A 24,255-nucleotide genomic window follows, 5' to 3' on the forward strand; every position below is an offset into this window, starting at 1 on the left:
CTTTGTGCTCACATAATCTTTTGTTTACTTACAGATTCAACTTGTTTTAAGAGGACATGAGCAAACAACCATGTGCAGAGATGGAAATCACTCTATTTTTGTTCCTTGAGGAACCTTTCACTACCATGTTAAAAGATTTTGATAAGAATAGTAGGTGTTTTTTAGAATCTTGAACCAATAGGGACTCTCTAGGAGCTCTCATAAAAGCCATCCATATAGTACTACTATCTTCCCTAGTGTCATAGACACACAAATACTCAAGTGTATATGAATCTCTAGATGAGGAAGACAAATACTTGTAAGAGAAGCCTAACAGCAACAACATTGTCTCCATTTGTAATTATTTTTCATGAGGCTGGATTCCTCTATAAATGCAATATAAATATGTTTTTTTGTTAAATGGTGTCGCATTGAGTGAGAGTATTTAATTTAGATTACTGAAGTTTCATACAGATATGAGAAATATTGTTTACTTTTATGGATATTTTGATTTGCCTGTACGATGATTCAAGTCGCAAGTTTTAATCACTCCACCTTGAAGAATTCAAGCAATATTTTGATTTCAGTTTAATCATTAATGGTTATTCTTATTAAAGTGGATCATAAACTTTGTCAAGATGTCCTCATTTGGGGATGTTGAATATATATCATTCGCAATGTTTCACAAGTTAAGAAAGCTAAACTCTTGCTTTCCAACATGTTATTGCTTCCATACTATGCATATGCCAAGCTTGATTAGAGAAATGATCACTTGAGATGGAGGTGTCTATGTATAGGGGTGACTTATTATTGATTCTTGTTTCATCATACATATATTGTAAAGCCTTTGAGTTTCCAACTTTTTGAGTAGTCTTGACAAGTTTTTGGTATGAAATCTTCTTAAATATCCCTATTCATTAGCTATTGGTAGCTATTTCTTTGGTATTGCTAAAGATGATACCAATAGCTATCACCTTGTGAACTTAACTGTTAAATTCCGGATTTTATTTTTACCATGTAGCTCATTTGGACAGAGAAAGTCTAAACATAAATTATAGATGCATGCATTGCTAACATAGAAGATATGTACCACTCGACCTATGTAAACTTCCAATCAAGAAACCTTTGGTTGGATACTATAACAATAGGAGTCACATGTGGTTTCAAATACCAAAGAAATGGCTTAACCAAAACATTCCCAAGAACACTAGATGGACACAAGGAAGGAAAAATTGGCTCCTTGTTTGGTCGATTTCTAGTGTTTAATGTTTAGTGCACAGGATTTGTGAGGCCGTTGACATGGGGAGTTCACTAAAGTATATGTAACATAGCACATGTGTTCAACAGAAGGGATTTTATATTCTTGTAAAGTTGCAGAAACATGTGTAGATAAGGCCTATAAGGGTACTTTTAATCCATTCTAGTGAACGCACGTGATATAGGAAAAATTTACATAGTGAATGCTCCGGACCTTTGAACACAAAGAAAGGGGGGGGAGCTCTAATTACATCTGAGTGAAAAGAAGTGGAATTTGTACTGTCATGTTGCATAAAAATTTGCTTTCACTTAATCTAAAAAAAATTGGTATCCTGGGGTGCAGACAAGGCCATATAATGCAAAAAAAGGGGTGGCCACAAGGGCGCGTAGTGAGCCATCCAAAATTGCTGGATGGGCCATATGTGGGTCCTTGTGGCCACCCTTTTTTTGCATAATTAGGCTATTGCTGCACTCCAGGACCCTGGAAAAGATGAGATGAACCTAAAATTGAACTTTTCAAGCACATTATGCCTTCCTTTAACTCAACTTACTAGTTCCCTGCACCAAAAGGGAAAATCACATTGGACAGTATAAAAATCTAGTCTCATGCTGCATAAACATCTGGTTTCATCAAATATTAAAATTCTTGCTATTATAAGGGGCAGACAAGGCCATATAATGCAAAAAAAAGGGTGGCCACAAGGACGCGCAGGTGAGCCATCCAAAATTGTTGGATGGGCCATTTGCGCGCCCTTGTGGCCACCCTTTTTTTGCATAATTAGGCTATTGTTGCACTCCAGGACCTTGGAAAAGGTGAGATGAATGTCAAATTTAACTTTTCAAGCACATTATGCGTTCCTTCAACTCAACTTACTAGTTCCTTGCACCAAAAGGCCAAATCACATTGGACAATATAAAAATCTAGTCTCATGCTACATAAACATCTGGTTTCATTAGCTATTAACATTTTTGCTATCCTAAGGGGCAAACAAAGCTAGAAAATGCAAAAAAAAGGGTGGCCACAAGGGCGCGCAAATGAGCCATCCAACAGTTTGGATGGCTCATCTGCGCGCCCTTGTGGCCACCCTTTTTTTTGCATTTTCTAGCTTTGTTTGCCCCTTAGGATGGCAAAAATGTTAATATTTGATTTAAATTTAACTCTTCATGGCCAGAACCACTTAACTTAAAACACATGGATAAACCGAAAAGCCAAATCACTATGGAGACAGTAGACACAACTCTTAATCATTTTGTCATTGCAAAGTCATCTGAAATGATGTGAGCCTCTACAACTTCTTGAATAGCCTCCAACGCTATTGCTTGCATTTTATACTGATTTTCATAACTTTGAAGCACCTCCTTCACCGTGTGAGCATATTTTTGATGCATGGCCATGATTCAAGTGTTTTTTTTTTTTTGAAGTGTTGAACTTTTCGGTTGCTTTCAACAACTTCTAGATTTCAATCAGTTCCGAATCTGTCTGGGCTTGTCTCACATGAATCTGTTCATCTCATCGCGTTCTTTGACCATCATGTGATGAGAAAAAATCATATCTTGCTCGCATTCTCCAAAAATCAACGTGCAAGTTGACAATTTATTTAAAAATGATGTAAAACATACATTTTTTACTTTTTTCTTAATCTATGGGCTCCAACGAGCATTAAAACCATGGAATCCGAAAATACTCAAAGAACCATTGTTTTTTATTGTGTTAAGGACTGTATTTCCTACATACAAAACTTTCCCAAAATCTCGCCCTAACACCTTCAAAAGTGGCTTCCAAGGAGTGCACTCGGTCAAAATTTGAAACTGAAGAAAAACAATCAGAATGAACTCCTAGACTGTGTATAAACTTTAGAATAACCAAAATTTCCTTCAAAAAAAAGTTATGCTAAAAATTTGAAAATACCCCCCCATTGGACTCCCCACAACGATAGAAGTCAAAGGGTTCAAGGAGAGGTATGGTGTCACAAGTGCATGGTGGGAATCTCATCGAGGTTTATTCCGTCAAGATCTCTTGTACTTTATCATGTCTTCTCATGTACAATCTTACAAAAAAAAAAATGACACTTTAAATGACTACAAATCTTATTTAACTTATCAAACAATCTAAAATATGGTAGACCAAGAGTGCTCTTACACATCAACAAACAAAAAAGTCCAAACTTCTTCTCATTAACTTTGATAAACATACATTCGTGAACAACTTCCAAGGGGTAGTGCAGTCATAGTTCTTACATCCATTCCATGACATGGTATGCTCATGGGGTGACCTATCATATAAAAATATCTCTGGTGGGGGTGCCCTCATGTTAGGAAAGGGTGTGCTGCTGATGAAAAGCTGTTGTATTGTCCTACTAGGGATCTCTCCATGTTAGCATAGTGATTTTTGGTATAGTGGGAGCCACATTGCTTGAGGAGAGCTTTGTGCCACCGTAAAAGCTTCATGTTATGCCAGTTCCTTAAGCCATTCTTGCATTAGGATTTGAAGCACCTACCTGCAAGATGTAACAAAGAAGGCTGTTTTAGAGGAAAAGTGGTGAGACTTGACATCTCTAACCTACACCCACTGTTTCTTGTAATGCCACTGTTTTGAGCTGAAGAGCTTGACATTCGTGTATCCATGAATGCAAAGAAGCACCTGCACCCATACACAACCAATTGCAATAGCCTAACTAGCCTACTTCTCCCCTCCCACGATATTGAAGAACCATACACATTCGTCTCACCGACAGTATGACGATCTTGGGATGACCTCTGCTCACCCTCACGTGCGGCCTTCGGTGCAAACACCGCGGACAAGCAATATGTACACTTTTGTTGTGCGGAGTACATGGTGGTGGAGGCATACGATTTGTGATGTCCGTGAGCACCATGGCAGCTGTTGCGTGAGGAAGCAAAGAATGAAAAGAAAGAGGGGGGAGGGAGAGGGAGGAACATGGGAGGAGAGAAGGGGGCAGGGGGGGAGAGGGAGAGAGAGGGGAGGAGGAGGAGAGAAGGAGGTAGGGAGGGAGAGGAGAGGGAGAGAGGAGGAAGGAGGAGGAGAGAACAAAGGTTTTTTTTTTGGGGGATTTTTTTTTTTGAAAAAGTGGACTTTTAGTGTTTGTAGGTTTAAAAAAATGTCAAAAAATGATTTTTTGATGTGTATATATGTTGGGAGGGAGTTTTAAATAAAAAATAAGTAAAAATAACTTTTTTGAAAAAAAGTCAAATTTTGGCTCTTAGTGACCCACATTTTTGCTGATGTGGCCACACCTCTTTACTCCCTTCACTTTCCAAAACTTAGAGAGAGAAAGTGACCTCTTAGATCCACATCCTACATGTGTCTAAAAAAAAAGCTAGAAAAGTCTACTCAAAACTAGCTTCTTGAATGCTCTTGTCCCCTGAATCCTACACAACATTAGCCTTAATCCCTAAAAATTAGGATTCCTTACAAGGCCATGCAAAGTCCATATTTCTCGTAATGATGGGGGCCTTTTTAGCTTGATTGGTCGATTAAATGGATTATTTTGAAACTCATAGGTTATCTTTCAACATGACATAAAATTTTTACTCTTGGACCTTGTTATGGATCAATCAAAAGGGTTGAATGTAGAGAAATTCAATGAATATTTGTTAAGATACTTGCATCAAAAGGGGCAATGGCCTTTTGATGCCCTTATAGTGGGTTTGTAATTCAAAAAGCTACATCATGTTTTGAATACATCACTCTTTAAAAAAAAAGAAATATTAAAGGGATCTTTTGACACTTGGATCAGAAGGGGTGGTGGTCTTCTGATCACAACGAATACACTTTAAAATCTATGGGGTCTTTTGACACTTGGATCAGAAGGGGTGGTGGCCTATTCATCACAATGAAAACATGTGGAAATACACTTCTTTAGGCTTATCTACTTACTTTTTGATGGTTTATTTGTCTCCTAAATACTTTGCACTATTTGATACTGTAAAAATGATTGTAGCTTTAAGTTAAAAGTTAAAAAGGACATGGATAACAACTGATATGTTCATTGACACATGTAATACATATTCAAAGCTAACAAATATGTTGTCTTGTTTTTATGGATGGAGGTGAGAATTTTATCTTTACTTAAAAGCATTTTGGCTTAGCTGCTGTTTGACATTGAAGATCCTAGACGACTTTATCCATAAGACTTTGTGAACTCTATTATCCTTGTATAAAAATACTAGAATGATACTTCATTCTAAATGTAATGTGCAAGAATGAATCTAAGAGTGGGTCATTTTTGTGCTTATCTCTGTCTTTTTTCAAACCAGTTGTATTTTGAACACTTTGTATTCTTTTGTGTATATGTATCTAGTTTACTACAACAAAAACATCATCATCAACAACAACAACAACAACAACAACAACACACACACACACATATCACACAATAATTTCTGTTGTAATAACCATGCCTTACTTTTGGGAGCCTATTTGGTGGCTGCCTCAAGGAGCATTTGCTGAATTCACTTGCATCTGCATTCAAAAAATGTGCAAGGAAACTATGAGGTGGTAGCCTCTAGGAGCATTTTTTGTCTTTCTAACGCTTCATGCCCTACCTTACATTGTATTGCTTTGATGTCTTCCTTTAAAGAATGATGGAGCTGGACCTGTTCATGGAAAGGAAAGGGACCTGTAGCCTATGCCCTGAATCTGACTTCATTGCTATAAAAACAGGTGAGGGAACCTTCTTCCCTCACTTAGACTTGGGTATTTCTTTGTGTTGTAATCAAAAGAGAAAGAGAGCATGTAAGGGTGCATTGCTATGCATACTGAGAGTAGAGGATGCGAGAATTTGTCTACTATGGAGCTAGTTGAAAATACCTCCTCTTCGCATGTTTTGTTCTAGTCACAATTGATGTAATGGTATACAAATTTGTGGGTTCGATTCATATACCTAAAGTGTAAATTATCTCTAAAGTGCCGGACTTAATGAATGGCTCTGATGTTTAGTTGGTATTGAAGAAGGTACCCTTTAATGTTGAGGAATTTAGCTTGGCTCTTGTGAATACTGTGGTTGGCCTTATCTCCTCATCGAGATCCCAAAACTCATTATTGGTAGTATGTATTTGTACATTAAGCTGGTCTCTTGATCTAGCATTGCTTTGGCTTTTTCCTTGGAATAATAAATGACAAAGTGTGAGTGCGTGTGTGCGCTTACCCTAATATTTTTCTTGATAACATGGGCATTTGAGGCTTGAAATGGTTTTGACACTTGCTCCTTGCTTGGAACAAATGGTTTTTTGCCTTGATTGCTACTCCAATTTTATAATTTGGTAGCTATTCCAACTTACTTTTTGGTTTCTTTTTGGTTTTACAAACTGGTTCTAACTATGGTTTATAGTGATTGCTACTCAAGTTTTACTAAGTTGTGACACTTATTGGGTATGATTCCTTTAGTTGTTACAAGTTTAGGAATGGCTCTAGCAACATGTCGTTACAGCACTGCTAGGACTTTTGCTCCTTATACTAGTTACTGAATTCTATTTTACCTGGCTCTAAGGATTGTTTTGATTACTTTTGACCCTATACATACGCTAGATGGTTGATTGGCTTGGAATGTATCCTCGATATAGCTCTGTAGTTCTTGATACCATATTCACTGAATTTGGTTTTAAACTATGCATCTGATTGTTTGGGAGCATCTGCTGAATGTTTAGCTTGCCTGGATTTTTTCCTTGATCTAGCCTCCTATTATGATACTATAATCAATAGGTATAGGTCTTATATGTCAATGATTAGTGTAAATAATTTTACTTTAAGACAAGGACATAGTTTTTAAAAAAAGAACACTTAAAGACTGTTGTGTAGCAGATATTTGATTTATCTCTTTTAAAGATGAAGTTAGCATGGGTTAGAGAATACTATGGCTTTACTTTTGGACTCATAATCCATACTAACTGGTTTGATTTTGAAATTAGCATGACACCAAAGTTCTGGGAGAAACATGAGCTATTGCTATTGAGGTTATTTGTTGATTTTTTGCTATACCGAGAGCCTAGAGAAGATTGTTCTCTCTACTACTTTGAGGATATTTAAAATGATTCAATGGAATTTTTGATCTTATGGAGACATTTTTTACCTTTAAAAAATCTCAGATAAATGCACATTTTCTTTGTGTTAGGAATAGTTTGGACTCTTAAATCAGGTTATATCTAGTCTCCTTGACTTGAGTAGTTTACACATAATCAGGACTGTACCTGCGTACAATCCTGTTTATTTGTGCTAAGAATAGTTTGGACTCTTAGATCAAGTTATAAACACTATGTCTAGTCTCCTTGACTTGAGTAGTATACACATAATCAGGACTATACCTGCATACACACACTCAATTAGAGTGCATACACACTTAATTTTAGTGCACATAATTGCAATTGACCATCCAAGCATGCAATTAGCAAATCAACAATGCAAATTAGCACATGCTTTAACCATCAACTTATGCACATTAGATTCTAATTTCTTTTGGGCATTACAACATTTATGCAAACGCATAAATCAAAAGTCCAAAATCATCAAATTGACAAAGGCTAAGTATTCATACAAATCTTGAATCCAATGGTATCATCCATTTGCCGATTACACAATGTGTAAGCCAATTTTGTTGATGCTTCAAACCCTAATCTTGCATCCCAAAATCAACAAATTGTTGAGTGATTAGCACAAACTGGCATTGGTAGAATGCAATCCAAGGCTCTAATTAGGCAAATATAAAAGCATAAGCACAAATGTTAGTCCAATTAGGAAAAAACTAGTGTGTAAGTTAGAAAAAAATTGTGAAATTAGTAAGGAGTTGACGAGAAATTAGAGTGCTTAGGCACACAATTAGCAATGCGTGGTGTCAAATTAAGAGAAATTAAACACATTGCCTCATGCACACACATCCAAAATCCACAAAACAACAACACATAAGTATAATTAATGAGGAAACCTATCCAATTATGCCATAATTACACTAGCGTAGGCCACCAATCCTTGGCAACGGTGCCCAATGTTGGGGGTACCATCATAGAATAGCTCTAATGACCAAAATAGTTGTCAATCCGGAGTGATGAGCCACCCGGCTAGGGCATGGAAACACTCACTAGATTAGTGAGCTAATCATGGCAACATGAACAATGACTCTACTAGATGAGCTTCTCGGCCTATTGAGGAGCTAAGCCACAATGATTGGCAGCATCCACATCCCCTTCTATTCATCTCAAATCAACCCAATCACACACACTTACAATTGCAATGACACGCACATCACTAATCCCATCATGCAAGACAATAATTACAAGCGCACACACATAGATATGTTGAGCGTCCACACTCCAATCAAAGCTACATGCACACACAAAGAATAGAGGTCAATCACACAAGTTTAGAGCAGGATTAACCACTAACTAGCTACAATCTAGCTAATCAAAGCATCAAAGACAATCATAGAGAGTATGAGAGGCATAGTGAAAGAGTATTAAGCATTGTTTGATGTTAATCAAGTCACATGAGAAAGGAGAAGCTCAAGGACTCCATAGACACACACCTCATGAGCTCTCACTAAGAGTGGTCTCAACAAATGAGGTTGAGAGCCCTAATTCCATTTACACACTACCTTATATATCTAGGGTAAAAACATGCAATGTTCGACCACCAAGGCCTTTAGTGCTCTATTAAATCTGCAAATCTATGCACACTAACTGACCTATTATGTACAATTTGGAACTCTTATTGAGCCCGTAACCCATTACAAATATTACAATGGCTTGAAATAAATTGGAAATTTTACAATACATGGCTATTTTGGAAAAAATGTAAAAAATGTGTAACTCCAATCTTCACTGCTTCTTCGTATTCATCCTTGATGTGAATTTGCAAGGCTTGGGCCTTTAACAGCTTCTATTAATGTCGAGCTCAGTTAACACTAATACAAAAGAAAGATTGTACTTATAGAATGCGTGTGGACTATCGGTGGACGCTTAGTTAGATAACCATAAAGAATAGATTTTCTTTTCCGAGGATAGAAGATCTATTCAATAAGCTACAAGGATCTACCTACTTTAGTAGAGTAGATATCAAAAGTGACTATCATTAGATAAAGATAGTGCTTGAAGACATTCATAAGATGGCCTTTCGAACAACTTCTGGCCAAATTCTTAGTACTCTCTTTTGGGTTTACTAATGTGCCAAGTGCCTTTAATCGAATGATGGAGAGGCTCTTTAGACCTCATCAAAGCTTCAGGGAAATTCTTTGATAAAATTTTCATTTAGTCTAAGTCTATTGAGGAACACAAACAACATCTTCACCAATATTTCAAGTTTTAAGAGTTAATAAGCTTTATATTAATCAAAACAAAAGCGAGGTATTTCTATAGGAGATTCAATATTTAGGTCATATGATTTTCTAAGCAGGGATCCAAATAGAGCCTAAAAAGTTGGAGGTAATAAAGGATGCCCTACACCAACAAATCTACATGAATTGAGAAGTTTTATAGGAATGTGTGTATACTATAGATGCATCATAGGAAAATCCTCATTCATAGCAGGTCCATTGTGATTTTACTAAAAAAAAGGTTATATTTTCATGGCCTACAAAAAAAATGAATCTTTTGAAAATTTAAAGACAAATTTTATCTTTCAACCAATGTTAATGTTACTAGATCTCTCAAAGCCTTTTTGAAGTCCAGTGTGATCCTTGTGGACAATGCGTTGGAGATGTTTTGATTCATGAAGGGAATTCCATAGCATACAAAAGTAGGAGATTGGATGACCAAGAAAAGAATCTAGGCATGTATGAAAAAGAGATGTTAACTATTTTACATGCCTTAAATACATAGAAGCATTATCTCCTAGGCACTCCATTTCTTTTGAACACAGATCATGAAAGTCTTATGTAATTTTTGATGAAAACCAAATTAAGTGATTAAAAAATGAGGTGGGAAAACAATCTTTCACAATTGAACTTTCATATTTCTCACATAGTTGGTAAGCACAATCAAGTGGCTGTGATGCTCTTTCACAAAGACCAAGGGTAAATGCTATATCAATAGCTACTCACAATGATCTATATTCTATGGTAGATGAGGATGCTATGGATCTAGACTTAAAAAATGTAATGTTGTCCATTGCAATAGGAAAGAAAGAGGAACCATAAAATGTGCAAGATGGTTATCTTATCTATGTAAATAGGTTATGCATTACACACAATGTACATGAAAAGTTCATGTATGAATCTCATGTTCCACCTTATGAGGGGCATAGAGGGATTCAAGCTAAAGGAGTAGAGATGTACTTTTATTGGCCAACAATGAAGGCAGATATACCAGACTATGTTATCAAATGCATTATATGTCAAAAGACAAAATATGATAGAGGGAAGAAGACTTGCTTGCTTTAGCCATTCCCTACACCTGATTCCCCATGGGAAAGCATATCCATGAATTTCATCTTTGGATTGTCAAAATCTATGCATGGGAATAAGGACAAAAGTAGTCCGATTTAGCAAACAAGCACATTTTTTACTAGTCAAAAAGACTATTAAAGCCCACCATATGTCAACCCTCTTTATCTCATGGATCTTTAAATACCATGGCTCACCCATATATATAGTATTTGATAGAGATCCAAGAATGACTAGCAATTTTTTGAAGGGTCTCTTTGAGAATCTGGGTACTAAGTTGAATTTGTCTTGGGCCTATCACAACACATATTTAGGAAAATAGGAAAAAATTCACAAATGTGGGACAATTCTTTGTGTTTCATGGATGTGAGGTAAGGTTGTGTTGTGCTAGGTTGTTGCACATAAGAAAGCCGTGGTACAATGTTTATTGGAGTCTAATGAGTATGCAAGGTCTAATATTGTGTGTTGTCAACAACCATACTATACACTAGAGTGTGTTTGCATATGACAATTTATAAACACACACACACACACACACACACACACACTTATCAATGTCTCTGACTTTGATTACTACATCCAGTTACACACTCATACTTAAACCACTAATATAGCTGGTTGATGTAATATCTTATGGGTAATTACCTACCTGGGATAGTGACTGGTGATAAACACACACACACACACACACACACACACACACACACACACACACACACACATACACACTTACATAGAATGTCTTGTTGGTGTGGAGGACTTGCACACCTACTTAGAAATATATTGTTCCAGATGATTGTACCTTATCTCGAGCTTAAGGCCTTTTTTGTGTCCTTATCTCTTTGCTCATGCACCAAGTGGCATTTTTTACTCAGTCACGAGCTATACTCTCCCTCTTAAATAAAAGGTCTTGAGTTGAGCTCTCCTCGAATAGATCGTTGTGGTCTCTTGGGATAGATTCTTACGACATTCAAATTCTCTTCTTCTTCTTCTTCTTCTTCTTTTTCCTCTCTCTCTCTCTCTCTCTCTCTCTCTCTCTCTAACACTATCTCTTGTACAATATCGGGTCACATTATCGGTTTCATAACATCCTCGAGCTGTAATATGCTCATAGGAGTGGAAGTGGTATTTAATGATACCTTTGTAACATATTGTAATTTTTCTCTTTTATGCCTCCCTCAAATAACGAGGTGAACGTGGCCTATGCTTATTAAAACTCTTGTTGATATCTCTGTCTAGTCACCCACCGCGTAGAGGATCGTGCTTTGCAATCTCACGCGAGCTCTTCAGCACCGTTATCCCTCGTAGATCTGGTACACACACACACACACACACACACACACACACACACACACACACACACACATGTGGAGATGGCGTGTGCTACACAGTTTATTTGATTTAATCATGAATGCTCCGAATCCCTCTATGCTGGCCCTTTCTTTGCTTGTAAACGTGCTTGTGGGAAAACCCTTACGAGTTCTTCACTGCAAGCCTTGCTGATGGTTGTCCATAATCGGTATTCCTTTTGGTTCGTGTTCTTCTCACCACCTCTATGCATCTCTCACGATTTGGTAGGGAAACCCCCCCCCCCCCCCCCCCCCCCCCCCCCCCCCCCCCCCCCACACACACACACACACACATCGTTGAGTGCTTTTAGAACACACTTACACATTGTTGATTATTAGTAAAGAGAATACAATCTATGGCGATTGCTCGTATCTCTTGACGTAAACATACACCTCTTGACTCCAAATCGTTATACAAAGTGATTATGCAATAATAGAAGTCTCGTCGGCTCAGTAAAACAGAAAATCCATCAGGTAGGTGCTCTTGTACATACTTAGAACAGCTTGTGCTAGTTCTTTTGTGTTCAAAACTATATGTTCGATTGGTGTTTATTTGGTAAATCTATATATGATTGCTGAATATTGGAATGAATACTGGTAATGAAGAACATGATCTTAATTATAACATTTGCACTTGCGTATAGGGTATCATCTGGCTCGGAAGCCTTAAACCTGCCCCCGCTGAGGGTCTCGTGAGAGATTGCATATACTATTGAAAAAATGACCAAACTGCAAAATGCTGCCCTATTTTTATGTTCTTCACTTTATTTGGTAATCATTCAACATTATGGTGGGCTTAGCTAGCTTGGCTTAAGATTTTGTTGTGTGATATAATAAGGATTGGAGGAAAACAATGCTTGAAAGAATGCTTTTTACACCCACATAGAATTGGTCTCCTTTGGTTAAGATGTTTTCTATAATTATGTATGACCCGACACGGGGATGTGTTATTTCAAGTACTATTCATGAAAATAAGAAGATAACCTTAATTTCTAAGGTGGAGCACATGTTGGTTGGTTGTATATCTATTATCATATTTCCAAAAGTCGATAGAATAAGATTTGGCCTAATAATTGAAACAACTAGGAATTATACGCTTAATTGTTTTTGTTAAAGTCATTTACGACTTTTGTGGTCGCCGGAGTCATTGTGTATGTATACTTGATAACGGCTGCTCTTGGTATAGATAGAATATTACCCAAATTTGGTTTCTTGTTTACAATTGGAATGCACATGAGGATTGCCACGTTTTATGATACCACATGTTTGTGTTCTTCTTGGGATCAGTTCTCATTGCATAACATATAGACATATAAGGAATTGGGATATGTTTTTTGGAATCCTTTTTGAGGTATAAACAAAATGCTACCAGATTTTTATAAAGATGGTTATATGTGCTAGTAACATGTGATGTACTGCTAGGTTTTACAGATACAACAACAAGATGCCAATTTGTTATGATCAAAGATCGTATTGACTATCGCATGCAGAGTTTTGTATTTGACAAAGAAAGGACATATTCTACACACGAAATGTATACTCACCTTTATGATGTCTTGTTTTAATGTATTGTTTTTTAATGTATTATTTAATGCAATTGTTTAAGTATGGTTCAATTATGAGGGGATTTTCACACACACACACACATCACCTAGGAAACCCATACAATGGTTTGTAACCTACACACACTTGAACCTACTTAGAACTACCTTTGAGTTTAATTATATATGGAACTCTACCCTATTGAACTCTAATAAGAATATATGCAGGGGAACCATCCCTAGAATATATATATATATATATATATTCTTAAAAAGAGGGGTTATTACCTTAATACATATCTTTATGAGACCTTTTATTAGGACTCTTCTTCAAATCGTGATGGTAATTAAAAACCATCCCTATCCCTGATGCTCGACAACAGCCCTTGTTACTTTTGTGCTCTCTCTCTCACACTCTCTCTTACTCTCTCTCTTTCACCATTGCCATACATTGGCTCGTGTTCACTACTGGAGCATACCGTGGACTGCCTTCTTGGTCTCTACACCAATCTCGTCAGTATACTATGCAGGTGTCTCTTGTCTGGGAGAAAACCTGTTGATTAACATCTTTGCATCATGGAGTTGGTTGAGCATCTGCTTCTCAGGTCATTACTTTATCGTGCACCTTTTTTTTGCAGTATAATCCTATGGTTTATTCACATTTACCTTAGATAATCCAAAACTTTTGCTTAAAATGGTGGGTGAATACTTGTCTATGTACTTGCTATAGTTGTACTCTCCTCTCTCTTTAAGGCCTAAGCTTTTGTTTTTTTCTAGTGTGATTGGTTAATAACGAAAGTGTTTTTTTTTTAAAACACTGCAAACAATGTAGAATTCCTCCTGTGTTATCCTTTGCATACTGATGTTTTCATAAGTGATAAGCTTCCTGGATTGTAGCATATGATTAAAGTTATGTGACTTGCTTTGAAAATAGTTGTATTTGGGGATTTGAAAAACACTCCAAGGGTTTCTTTCAAAAGTTTTGAGATTGATTGAACAATTGTAAGCTCCTTCTCAGTTATAATGGTTTTTTTATATAAAACTTTACGATACTATTTACTGATTGCAGTCTCGAGGTTGTTTGTAATATGGGCTGGTCATACTTTAAACCATGCATTAAAAAGAGGGGGGAGGTAGGAAAGATGCAACCTCTGGTACTATTGGGATTTTTGGGACATAAAACTTCACTAGTGCTGGGATAGTTACCTTAATGAAAACCTAAACCTAATGGGTGATTACCATAAATAGTTTTTGCTACGGGCAATACAATCTTTTTATACTTTTTTTTGAAAGGCTGCTCATTTCACGATATAATATTTTTTTGGCTTAGCTGATTCTATTTTTTTCATTATGATTAGGAAGGATCTTAAACAACATTCCAAATAAAACCAGTTACAAGTTGGTTTTTACAAATACTCAAAAAATGATTGACAACCTATCTTTTTTTGATCGAATTGCAAATCCATTTGCAAAATATGTAAAGGTAGCCAGATTACTTCCATTTTTTAAGTTTTAAAATAAGAATTATTCAAACAATACCGAGTTAAATAAAAAACCACCCACTGTCTACTTGGCAAAAAGATTGAATTTGATGGTTATTGGATACTCAAAATCATACCTTGCTAGTACTAGCGTGGTTTGAGAGATCATTATTGAGATACATCGTATACCTTGGAAAACTAGAAGTAACTTTACATAAAAATTATGAACACAAATTCCATGGATGAAATTGTGGGTAAGACACTTGGATCAGAAGGGGTGATGGCATTCTGATAAAAAATTTACCTTAATAAATATGTATGAATTCTTAAAAAATGTGGACAAGTAATAAACTTATTTATAATCTATAAATCTCACTTGGATCTTAAGATGTGATTACCTTATGATCACAAGTTAAAGCGAATCAATAAAAAAGAAAGAAACACTCCTTACACTTAAATGGAATGCCAATGGCTTTCTGAGTACTAAAAGACAAATGATAGCCTCATGGTTTTAAGGATGATACCCACAATTATATTTTGGATAGTAGGTTTAAGTTTATAAAATGTTTTTAAGTAGGACATGGATAACAACTGATAGGTTTCGTCGACACCTGTAATACATATTCAAAGTTAATGAATCTGTTGTCTTGTTTACATGGATGTAGGTGAGGACTCTATCTTTACTTATGATCTTTTTTGGCTTACTGCTATTTGTCATTGATTCACCTATCCTCTTTTATTCTTTGAATCAAATAGTCATGATTATCCTCTGTATGAAAACACTGGAAAGATACCTCATTCTTACTCTAATGTACAAAAATGAGTTAAAGACCAAGTCATTTTTGTGCAATTTCTTGTCCCTTGTCTAAAGCCAGTTGCCTTTAACCCTCACATCCATGCCCATTTCAATTGTTTGCCTTCTAAAAATTGAGCTTTAGTGAAAGTAGTGAGAAGTGTTTTTATTTGGGCCTACCTTTGCATGCGAATAATTGAAAGCTTCCTCTAATGTGTTTTGGGAGGCACACCTAAAGCTCCAAATATGTATCATTCTGAATGATTCTAGACTCATTTCTTGAGCAAGAATCTATAAAGATCCTTTGAGTTTGAGGGAAAAAGGACGGCACATGGCATGTGGAGGAGAGAGAGAGAGTATGCCACATGCAAGAGGGAGAGAGGAGGAGGTATACATACATACATATATATATATATATATATATATATATATATATATATATATATATATATATATATATATATATATATATATATAGAGAGAGAGAGAGAGAGAGAGAGAGAGAGAGAGAGAGAGAGAGAGAGAGAGCCGTATGTCAGTATCAGCGTGGTGACGAAGGTGATACCTATTTCTGAAGGTGATACCTAGGGTAAAGGAGCCGTACGTCTTTTCCTATTTCTGAAGGTGATACCTAGGGTAAAGGAGCCAATTTAGAGACAAAAATTTTTGAGCCCCAAGTCGCGAACGAACCCAACCCCAATTTAGAGACAAAGAATAATGGCATATTCTTAGAATCTTGCTAACGTGTCTTGTTGTGATTTGATGAAAAGTGTACCAAAATTGGGCCTTGAGTGTTTCTAACGCATCAAAAAACCTCAATTGAATTTTCCCAAATGGAGCATTGAAAAAAAATCTTTAAAAAATCTATCTTGGTATCATCTGGTTCGCCTTTTCATGAGGATTTTGATGCAATGTTTAATATAAAAATGATTAGATTTGCAAAATCTCCCTAAAAATATAAAAAATGATTAGCGTGTTTACATATCGTCTCTAAATTGGCTCCTTTACATTGGTGGCACACGATCATTCATCAATTGATCTCAAGATATGCAAGCCACTGTGAGTGACCTTGTTTTTTTACGAGACTAATAGAAGAATCAAAGTATTACATGATGAGGACTGCCCATATCCTCTCCAAGAAAGCGAGCAAGTTACAAAGAATGTACAATATGTACAAGGATGCACTATATTGGTTCTTGGATGATGTGTCAAAAATCTAGAAACGGGTGAGTCTGTACACTCACACCTCGTAAAAAAATGAACATAAGAGGCGGTGGGGGTCAAACCATGCTCATTTCTACTTTGGTTATTGAAAGAACTCAGGATCGTGCATCAAATTGTGAAGGATATGAGCTGGAGTGTCGTCTTCAACAATATACTCGTTGCCGTTCACACCAGCGTCATTGAAGAATTCGAGATCCAAAGACATCATGGCCACCTCTCTCATTTGCAATCCAGGGCTAATACTCTAACTAATGATGCTTTGTTGTTAAATGCACTGAGAAAAATCCTTTTGCAAGGTATTGAGCATTGGGAACTGAACCACCGTGATTGAAGACATTAGGGTCGTGAAGCCAATCACCAAGATTAGCTTTTGCTAGCACCCTATCACGGATCACAATTGATGAGCAAAATACCACCAGCAAACAACAGCCTTCTATTAGCACGATCATGATTTATGGCATTATAGGGAACAATATCGGCACAAGATTGGCGTTGTCAGGCAAGAGATCCACTTACAATGAGCCCCCAGAGGACAAAGAGAGCTCACTACATCCTCCCTTGCCTCAACTACTGCCAATCAAAGCGGCAATGGAATATAACTCGGATGGGACCTAACGCACAATGTGTATCCAACTGCATGGAGGCGGAACTCAGTGACTCTGGCCTTATTGTGGTATCCACCAGTCTCAAAACTTATCTTGATGTAGACATTGCCTAACAGGATGAACCCCATTGACTTTATCTCAAGAGTGTTCAATGGAACGAATTACGTTTCTAACTTGAGTAGAATCCTTTTTTTTTCAAAACTCACAATCATGAGTAGATTATATTGATAAATGCAAACAATTACAGATTCTTGCCATGCTCGTGATAAGCCCTGGCAACTTCAACGACTCAAAGATATATCGGCTGACAAGGGAGCGAGCCACCCCACGAGATTGGATGAGCCCACACTTCACCTATGCAAGTCCATCAATGCAGCACCCACCGTCCTATTCCACTCCTTAGAGTTCCTTTGCTTTCCAATGGAGATGATCATTATCCTACTTTCTTGGAGTATATCCATGAACTTAGCTACTTCCATGGAGTTCTTGAATATCCAACCATTCCTTGACTTCCAAATGTGTTTGAAGTAACAATACCTCACAACTTGTGTTTCTATGAGCAGTGCATGGCTCTTAATCACCTTCCCTCCCAAGAATAGAGTGTTCTTGAAGAATCCTATATTCCAGGTCTTTTGGACCAATTTGCAAATCTTCCCTGCAAGACCACAGATCGTCCAACAGAGGTCTTCACAAGCTATTCTACATTGCAATCATCTATCTAGACCAATTCCCCTGGCAAGAACTTTCACACCAGTTGGCATGGCTCCCCATAGCACCTTCCATTAGAAAACTTTCATCCCATTGGGGAAATGAGGGCTCCATATGTTTTCAACAACCATCTCCCATCTTGATCCTGACAAGTTTTTGCCCCACTGCTTGTTAAGCGGAGAGAACCAATCCTTTGATGCCATAAGGGTGAGGTACACATCCTTAGTTGCGGTTTCAAAAAATGTCTGTTCACAAGCCACCGCCAAGCTTTTCACTCGAACTTAGATTCATAGTTTGGCAAATACCACTCGTTAAGCCGTTCTAGGCTCTATCGATCAACAATATTTCTATCCCACTAAGGTCAAACTGGAAATCCAATTGGTACATTCCTTTCCAACCGCTTCTGTTGTAGTCCCATAGTTGGCCTATATGTATAATACCCTTGTTATTAACCTTTCTGGAAACTTCCCTCTAGAAAGGGGTCAAAAGAGAGCCTCTAGCCTTGGAGACCCAAGGGGACCAAAGAGTTATAGAATTATGGGAGTACCTTGTTAGCTCTCCCCATGGACTCTGCTGCTTTGTTGCATTTGCGAGTGAGATCACCTGTCATACCCCCAAGTTTGAGGATGGCCCATTGAGGGGCCAACAATTTGTCTTGCACCTTGAGCCCTTTCCATTGGCCGCCTTGTGTGGATACTCTGGAGTTGTCCATCATATCCTTATCCATAATAGCCCAAGCCTAGCCTTGCTTGGCAAGAGCCACCACAAACTTGGCACATTGGCCCTCTGCATGAGTGCTAGGATTAAGAATCTCTACCTCGCCTTGCTCCATAGGTCTCGCAATTGTCTCCCATTTAGCCCATTGCGAAGGTGTTGCGTCTTTAGTGTTTTTCTTCCACATAAATATCTTTATTGGTTTCAAAAACTCTTTTTAGTTGCATTTAGCAAGCTTAAGCAATGGACCATCAAAGGCTATAGAGGGGAGCACAAAAGAATTGATAACCTTCACTCTGCTTAAAAATGGGAGAAGGACATACTCCCACCTTCGCATCCTAATCTTTAATTTTTCCATAGCCCGTAATAATCTTAGCTTGTGAGTAACGTCCATCCCTAGAGGGGTTCGCTACTAGACGATATCAAAATTGAGTTTTCCCAAATGATGTTGGAATTCGGGTTGCAGGGAAATGCACACAGCTTGGAGAAGACAAAGGAAGCTTAAGGGGCACAACAGAGAGTGTATTACTTAGTGTGCAATGGAAAGCTGATAGCCCTAGAGTGATGGGCGTATATACAATGCACGGGGGAAAAAACCTCCTAAAGAGGGAAAAAATGCCCCGGCGGTCCTAGTGTGTTCACACACATCACTGCCACATGTATATGGTAACAAATCCCCCATGGGAGTGATGTGTTCACACACATCACTGCCACATGTATATGGTAACAAATCCCCCATGGGAGTGATGCAGTTGAACGAGGGCTGGCACAAAGAGTAAAGGTAAGTGCCATGCCCTGAGGACATGATCAGTCCACAAAGAGGAGCAAGCCCAAAGCTTTGAACTTCTCACAAGACTATGCCTTTGTGAAAAGATCTACAAAGTTGTCCTGTGTTGGCACATAAACCAAGCTGATCTCTCCTGCTGAGAGCCTCTCCCTGACATAGTGGTAATGCACCTCAATGTGCTTTGTGCGAGCATGAAAAACTAGGTTCCTCGCAACTGCCAATGCGCTCTGGCTGTCAGTGTAGATGATGTTGGCAATGTCTTGTCCAACACACCCAAATCAACCATAAGGCATCTGAGCCATACACACTCAACCGTAGCTGTGAAGACTGCCCTGTACTCGACCTCACAACTGCAAGTGGCCATAGTATGTTGCTTCTTGCTCAACCATGAAATATATGAACTGCCAAGCATGAAACAAAAACCACTTGTGGACACTCTTGTGTCATAACAACTAGCCCAATCCGAATCCAAAAAAGCATGTAAATCTAGTGGCAATGATCCCCCCTTGGGATAAAACAAGAAAAGATGCAAAGTGCCATTCAAGTAGCGAAAAATCCTCTTGACTGCCTGCCAATTCTTAGACCCTGGGCTATGCATAAATATTATGACCCGTGAGGCTGCAAATTGAATATCCGGCCTCGTGTTGCATACATAGGCAGCATCAATTTGGTAAAGAGTGACATCAACATCATGTAGACTCAAATTCAAACCTGTTTCCATGGGAGTGTCGATAGGTTTGAAATCCTCAAGTCCAAACTTACATAGCAATGTCTCTATGTAACTTTTCTGACACAAGGCAATTCCACCATCACACTGCTTAAAATGCCCAAGTAATGATGCAACAAGCCCAAATCTTTCATCTTGAAAGTGGCATTCAAATTAGCCTTTAATTCAGCAATATGTGCCTCGTTGGGACCATTGATCAGCAAATCATCCACATAAAGGACAATAATGAGAAGTACATCGCCCTCGCGCTTGACATACAATGTGCTTTCTGTTGGACTGCTACAAAATCCTTGTTTGACCAAATGAGTGTCAGCTTTCTCATACCAAGCACGAGGAGATTGCTTCAACCCATACAAAGCCTTCTTACATCTGCACACTTTGTACTCTTGTCCTTTCTTGACAAAACCGAGAGGCTGCATTACATAGACTGTTTAAAAAATGTCACCATTCAAGGATACAATAAAAATATAGGATTGATGTACATCCCAACCAAAATGAGCTGCCAATGCACATAGAAAACGAAAAGTAGTCATACGACAAGTGGGAGGAAATTTTTCTTCATAATCTATGCCTGTCTGCTGTGCATAGCCTTTAGAACAAGTCGAGCCTTATGGAAATCAACCTCACCATCCGGCTTGCATTTCAACTTGTAAACCCACTTTGTACCAATGGCCTTTTTTCTAGGAGGCAAATCACATAAAGTCCATGTGTCATTTTCTATAAGTGCATCATATTCTGATTGCATGGCATTTTTTCCAGGAGGCAAATCACATAAAGTCCATGTGTCATTTTCTATAAGTGCATCATATTCTGATTGCATGGCAGCCATCCAATTTTTTGAATTTTGTGCTTCATCAAAAGATAGAGGTTCCTCTATATCACATAAGCTAGACACAATGAAAGCATAACAATCTAATGCATCACATGCATGTTGAGAACTTGAACGAGTATGACTAGACAAAGGTGCATCCAATTTACTGTTACACAAAGTGTGTACCAGCCATTGTGGCATACCTCTAGGTTGCTCATTTTCAGCTGTTTCCTCATCAAGTACATGATGTACATCTGCATCAGTAATAAGCTAATATGTAACTGAAGTGTGCCTGCGAGAGAGAGAGAGAGTGTGTGTGTGTGTGTGTACAGCAATGGAGAAGAGAGAAGAAGAGAGGAGACACAGGTTTGGGTGGACTCCAAACCCAATAGTGTTAGGGTTATTAGTCCTTATTCTTTTATGTAGAATGAATGGTCAGAGTTAATTCCCGGTTAAAGTCTCCGGCCGCCCAACACTTAGGTGCAGCACATTGGGCTTTACCACCCCAACAATAACATTTTCAGAAACCCCCATAGGTTGTACATTTGCCTCATTTGAATTTACATTCGAACTTCCACCACTGAAAAGAGACAATAAACTGTCATAAATGTCTTGTGAGCTTACATTACTATCTCTAGTACATGATAGCAAAGGTTGGACAAAATCTTCCACAAACACAACATCACGTGAGACCAAAATACGCTTTCTTTGCAGATGGTACAACATGTAACCTTTGTTTTCAACACTATAACCAACATAATTACATTTGACAACCTTATCATCCATTTTTTTGCGCTATGCTTGTGGCACTAAACCATAAGCCAAACAACCAAAAAAAGGCATGTGCTCAATGGATGGCTTTCTATCATGCCATGCTTCATATGGAGTCATAGAGTGTAACGCTATCATATGATACCTGTTGAGTACATGAGTTGCACACATGATAGCCTTGAGCCAAAAAAAATGTGGTAAAGCTTGACTCTTGACCATACATCGTGCCATTCAGTAAGAGACCTATTTTTCCTCTCAAGAAACACCATTTTGCTGAGGCATATATGACATTGTACATTGGTGTTTTATCCCACGACTAGCCAGAAATGCATTAAATTCATATGACATATATTTCCCCCCTCGATCAGAACGGAGGGTGTCCATAGTACATTTTGAAACATTTTCAGCTATAGCAAGAAATTGCTTATTGCACATAAACACTTCGGACTTAGCTTTCAATGGATATACCCATGCATGCCTAGAGTAGTCATCAATGAAAGTCACGAAGTACAAGTAATTTCCCAAGGACGGAGTTTGCATAGCTCACAAACGTCACTATGCACAAGTTGCAATCTGCATGTAGCACGAACTGACCCATCCTTTGGAAACTTAGCACGCTGCATTTTACCCAAAATACAACCTTCACAAACATGTTTGACAGGTGCTTCAAGAGGCAGCAAAGAAGAAACCATATCAGATTTTTGCAAACGCAGCAAAGTAGTAAAATTCAGATGCCCAAAACGTGCCTGCCACAGTTTTGCATCTGAAACAGCTCTCGAACATTAGGAAAAATATGAACCCTCTAGGGGCCCTTTGGGATTAAGGTTAATTAGAGGTCAGCCAATAGGAAGAGGGTGGTGGACACACTCTATACCCTCAAAAAAGTAGGGGGACAAGGTAGCCTTACACCTCTTAATTGTCTCTTACCTAGTGAGAAGGTAAGGGAGGTGGCTAGGGGAAAGAGGGGGGGGGGGGGGACCACTTTGACCTCTTTTTCCCCACTTTTTGGCCCAGATTTAAAAATACACTAAAAATTTCAAATTTTCAAAAAATTTCAAATTTCAAGTTTTCCCTCCTTAAAAGGTCCCCAAACCTATTTCATGGTCAAAAAAGTATTTTTGACCTTCAAAAGTTAAAAACGTACACTAAAAAATCCAAAAAATTGATTTTTTAAAAAAACAAATCAAAACATCATTTTCACCCTCTAAAGTCTTTCCAAACCTATTCTATAGCTAAAAAGTGTTTTTCTCTCTCTACAAACCTTTTTCCAAGCTCTCCATTGCTGCAACAACCACATGCACCCCCTATAGTCCATCATTATCTCTCTGCTAGCTTTCTCCCACCTCCATTGTAGCCCCAAGCAAGCTCCTCCTCCATCTCTTCCCCTTACCCACCACATAGTTTCACACCAAGCTAGCTCCTCTCCCTTCTCTCATCTCCATTACAACATGAAACAAGATTCTACTCCTTCTACTTTCATTCACTCACACTACATGGAAACCTCTACTCCTGAAGGTGGCAAAAGTATGAGCTCACATGAGTTGCATACCACAACAATAGGAGGTGTGAATATCGCGTGGGCATTGCAAGGGTTCATCTCCAACATAAAGATAGAATGGTAAGAAAACTACCCTTGTAGCTTACATTCAGAGCTTAACATCATCTCCATCTTTAAGTTTATCATGCTGGAGAGAATTAACCTCTTTATGGATTTCAGTGTTTAGGCTTCACACCTCATAACACTGGGTGGTGCTATTTTGTTGATGACTTTGGTGCGCCATCTATAGTTGTGTAGCATGTGATTTGAGTCTCACAATGTAAGTAAGTTGTGTTATCTATGGAGAGTCGTCAAATATTTTTCTTGTAATTTATTCTTCGTATAATTGTCATTAGATAAGAATGATATCATTTTGTACTTTATAACTTTGTGCTCATATAATCTTTTGTTTACTTACAGATTCAACTTGTTTTAAGAGGACATGAGCAAGCAACCATGTGCAGAGATGGAAATCACTCTATTTTTGTTCCTTGAGGAACCTTTCACTACCATGTTAAAAGATTTTGATAAGAATAGTAGGTGTTTTTTAGAATCTTGAACCAATAGGGACTCTCTAGGAGC

This window comes from Adiantum capillus-veneris, chromosome 20 (genome assembly GCF_014529385.1).
Source record: "Adiantum capillus-veneris isolate H3 chromosome 20, ASM1452938v2, whole genome shotgun sequence".
Classification (NCBI taxonomy): Eukaryota; Viridiplantae; Streptophyta; class Polypodiopsida; order Polypodiales; family Pteridaceae; genus Adiantum; species Adiantum capillus-veneris.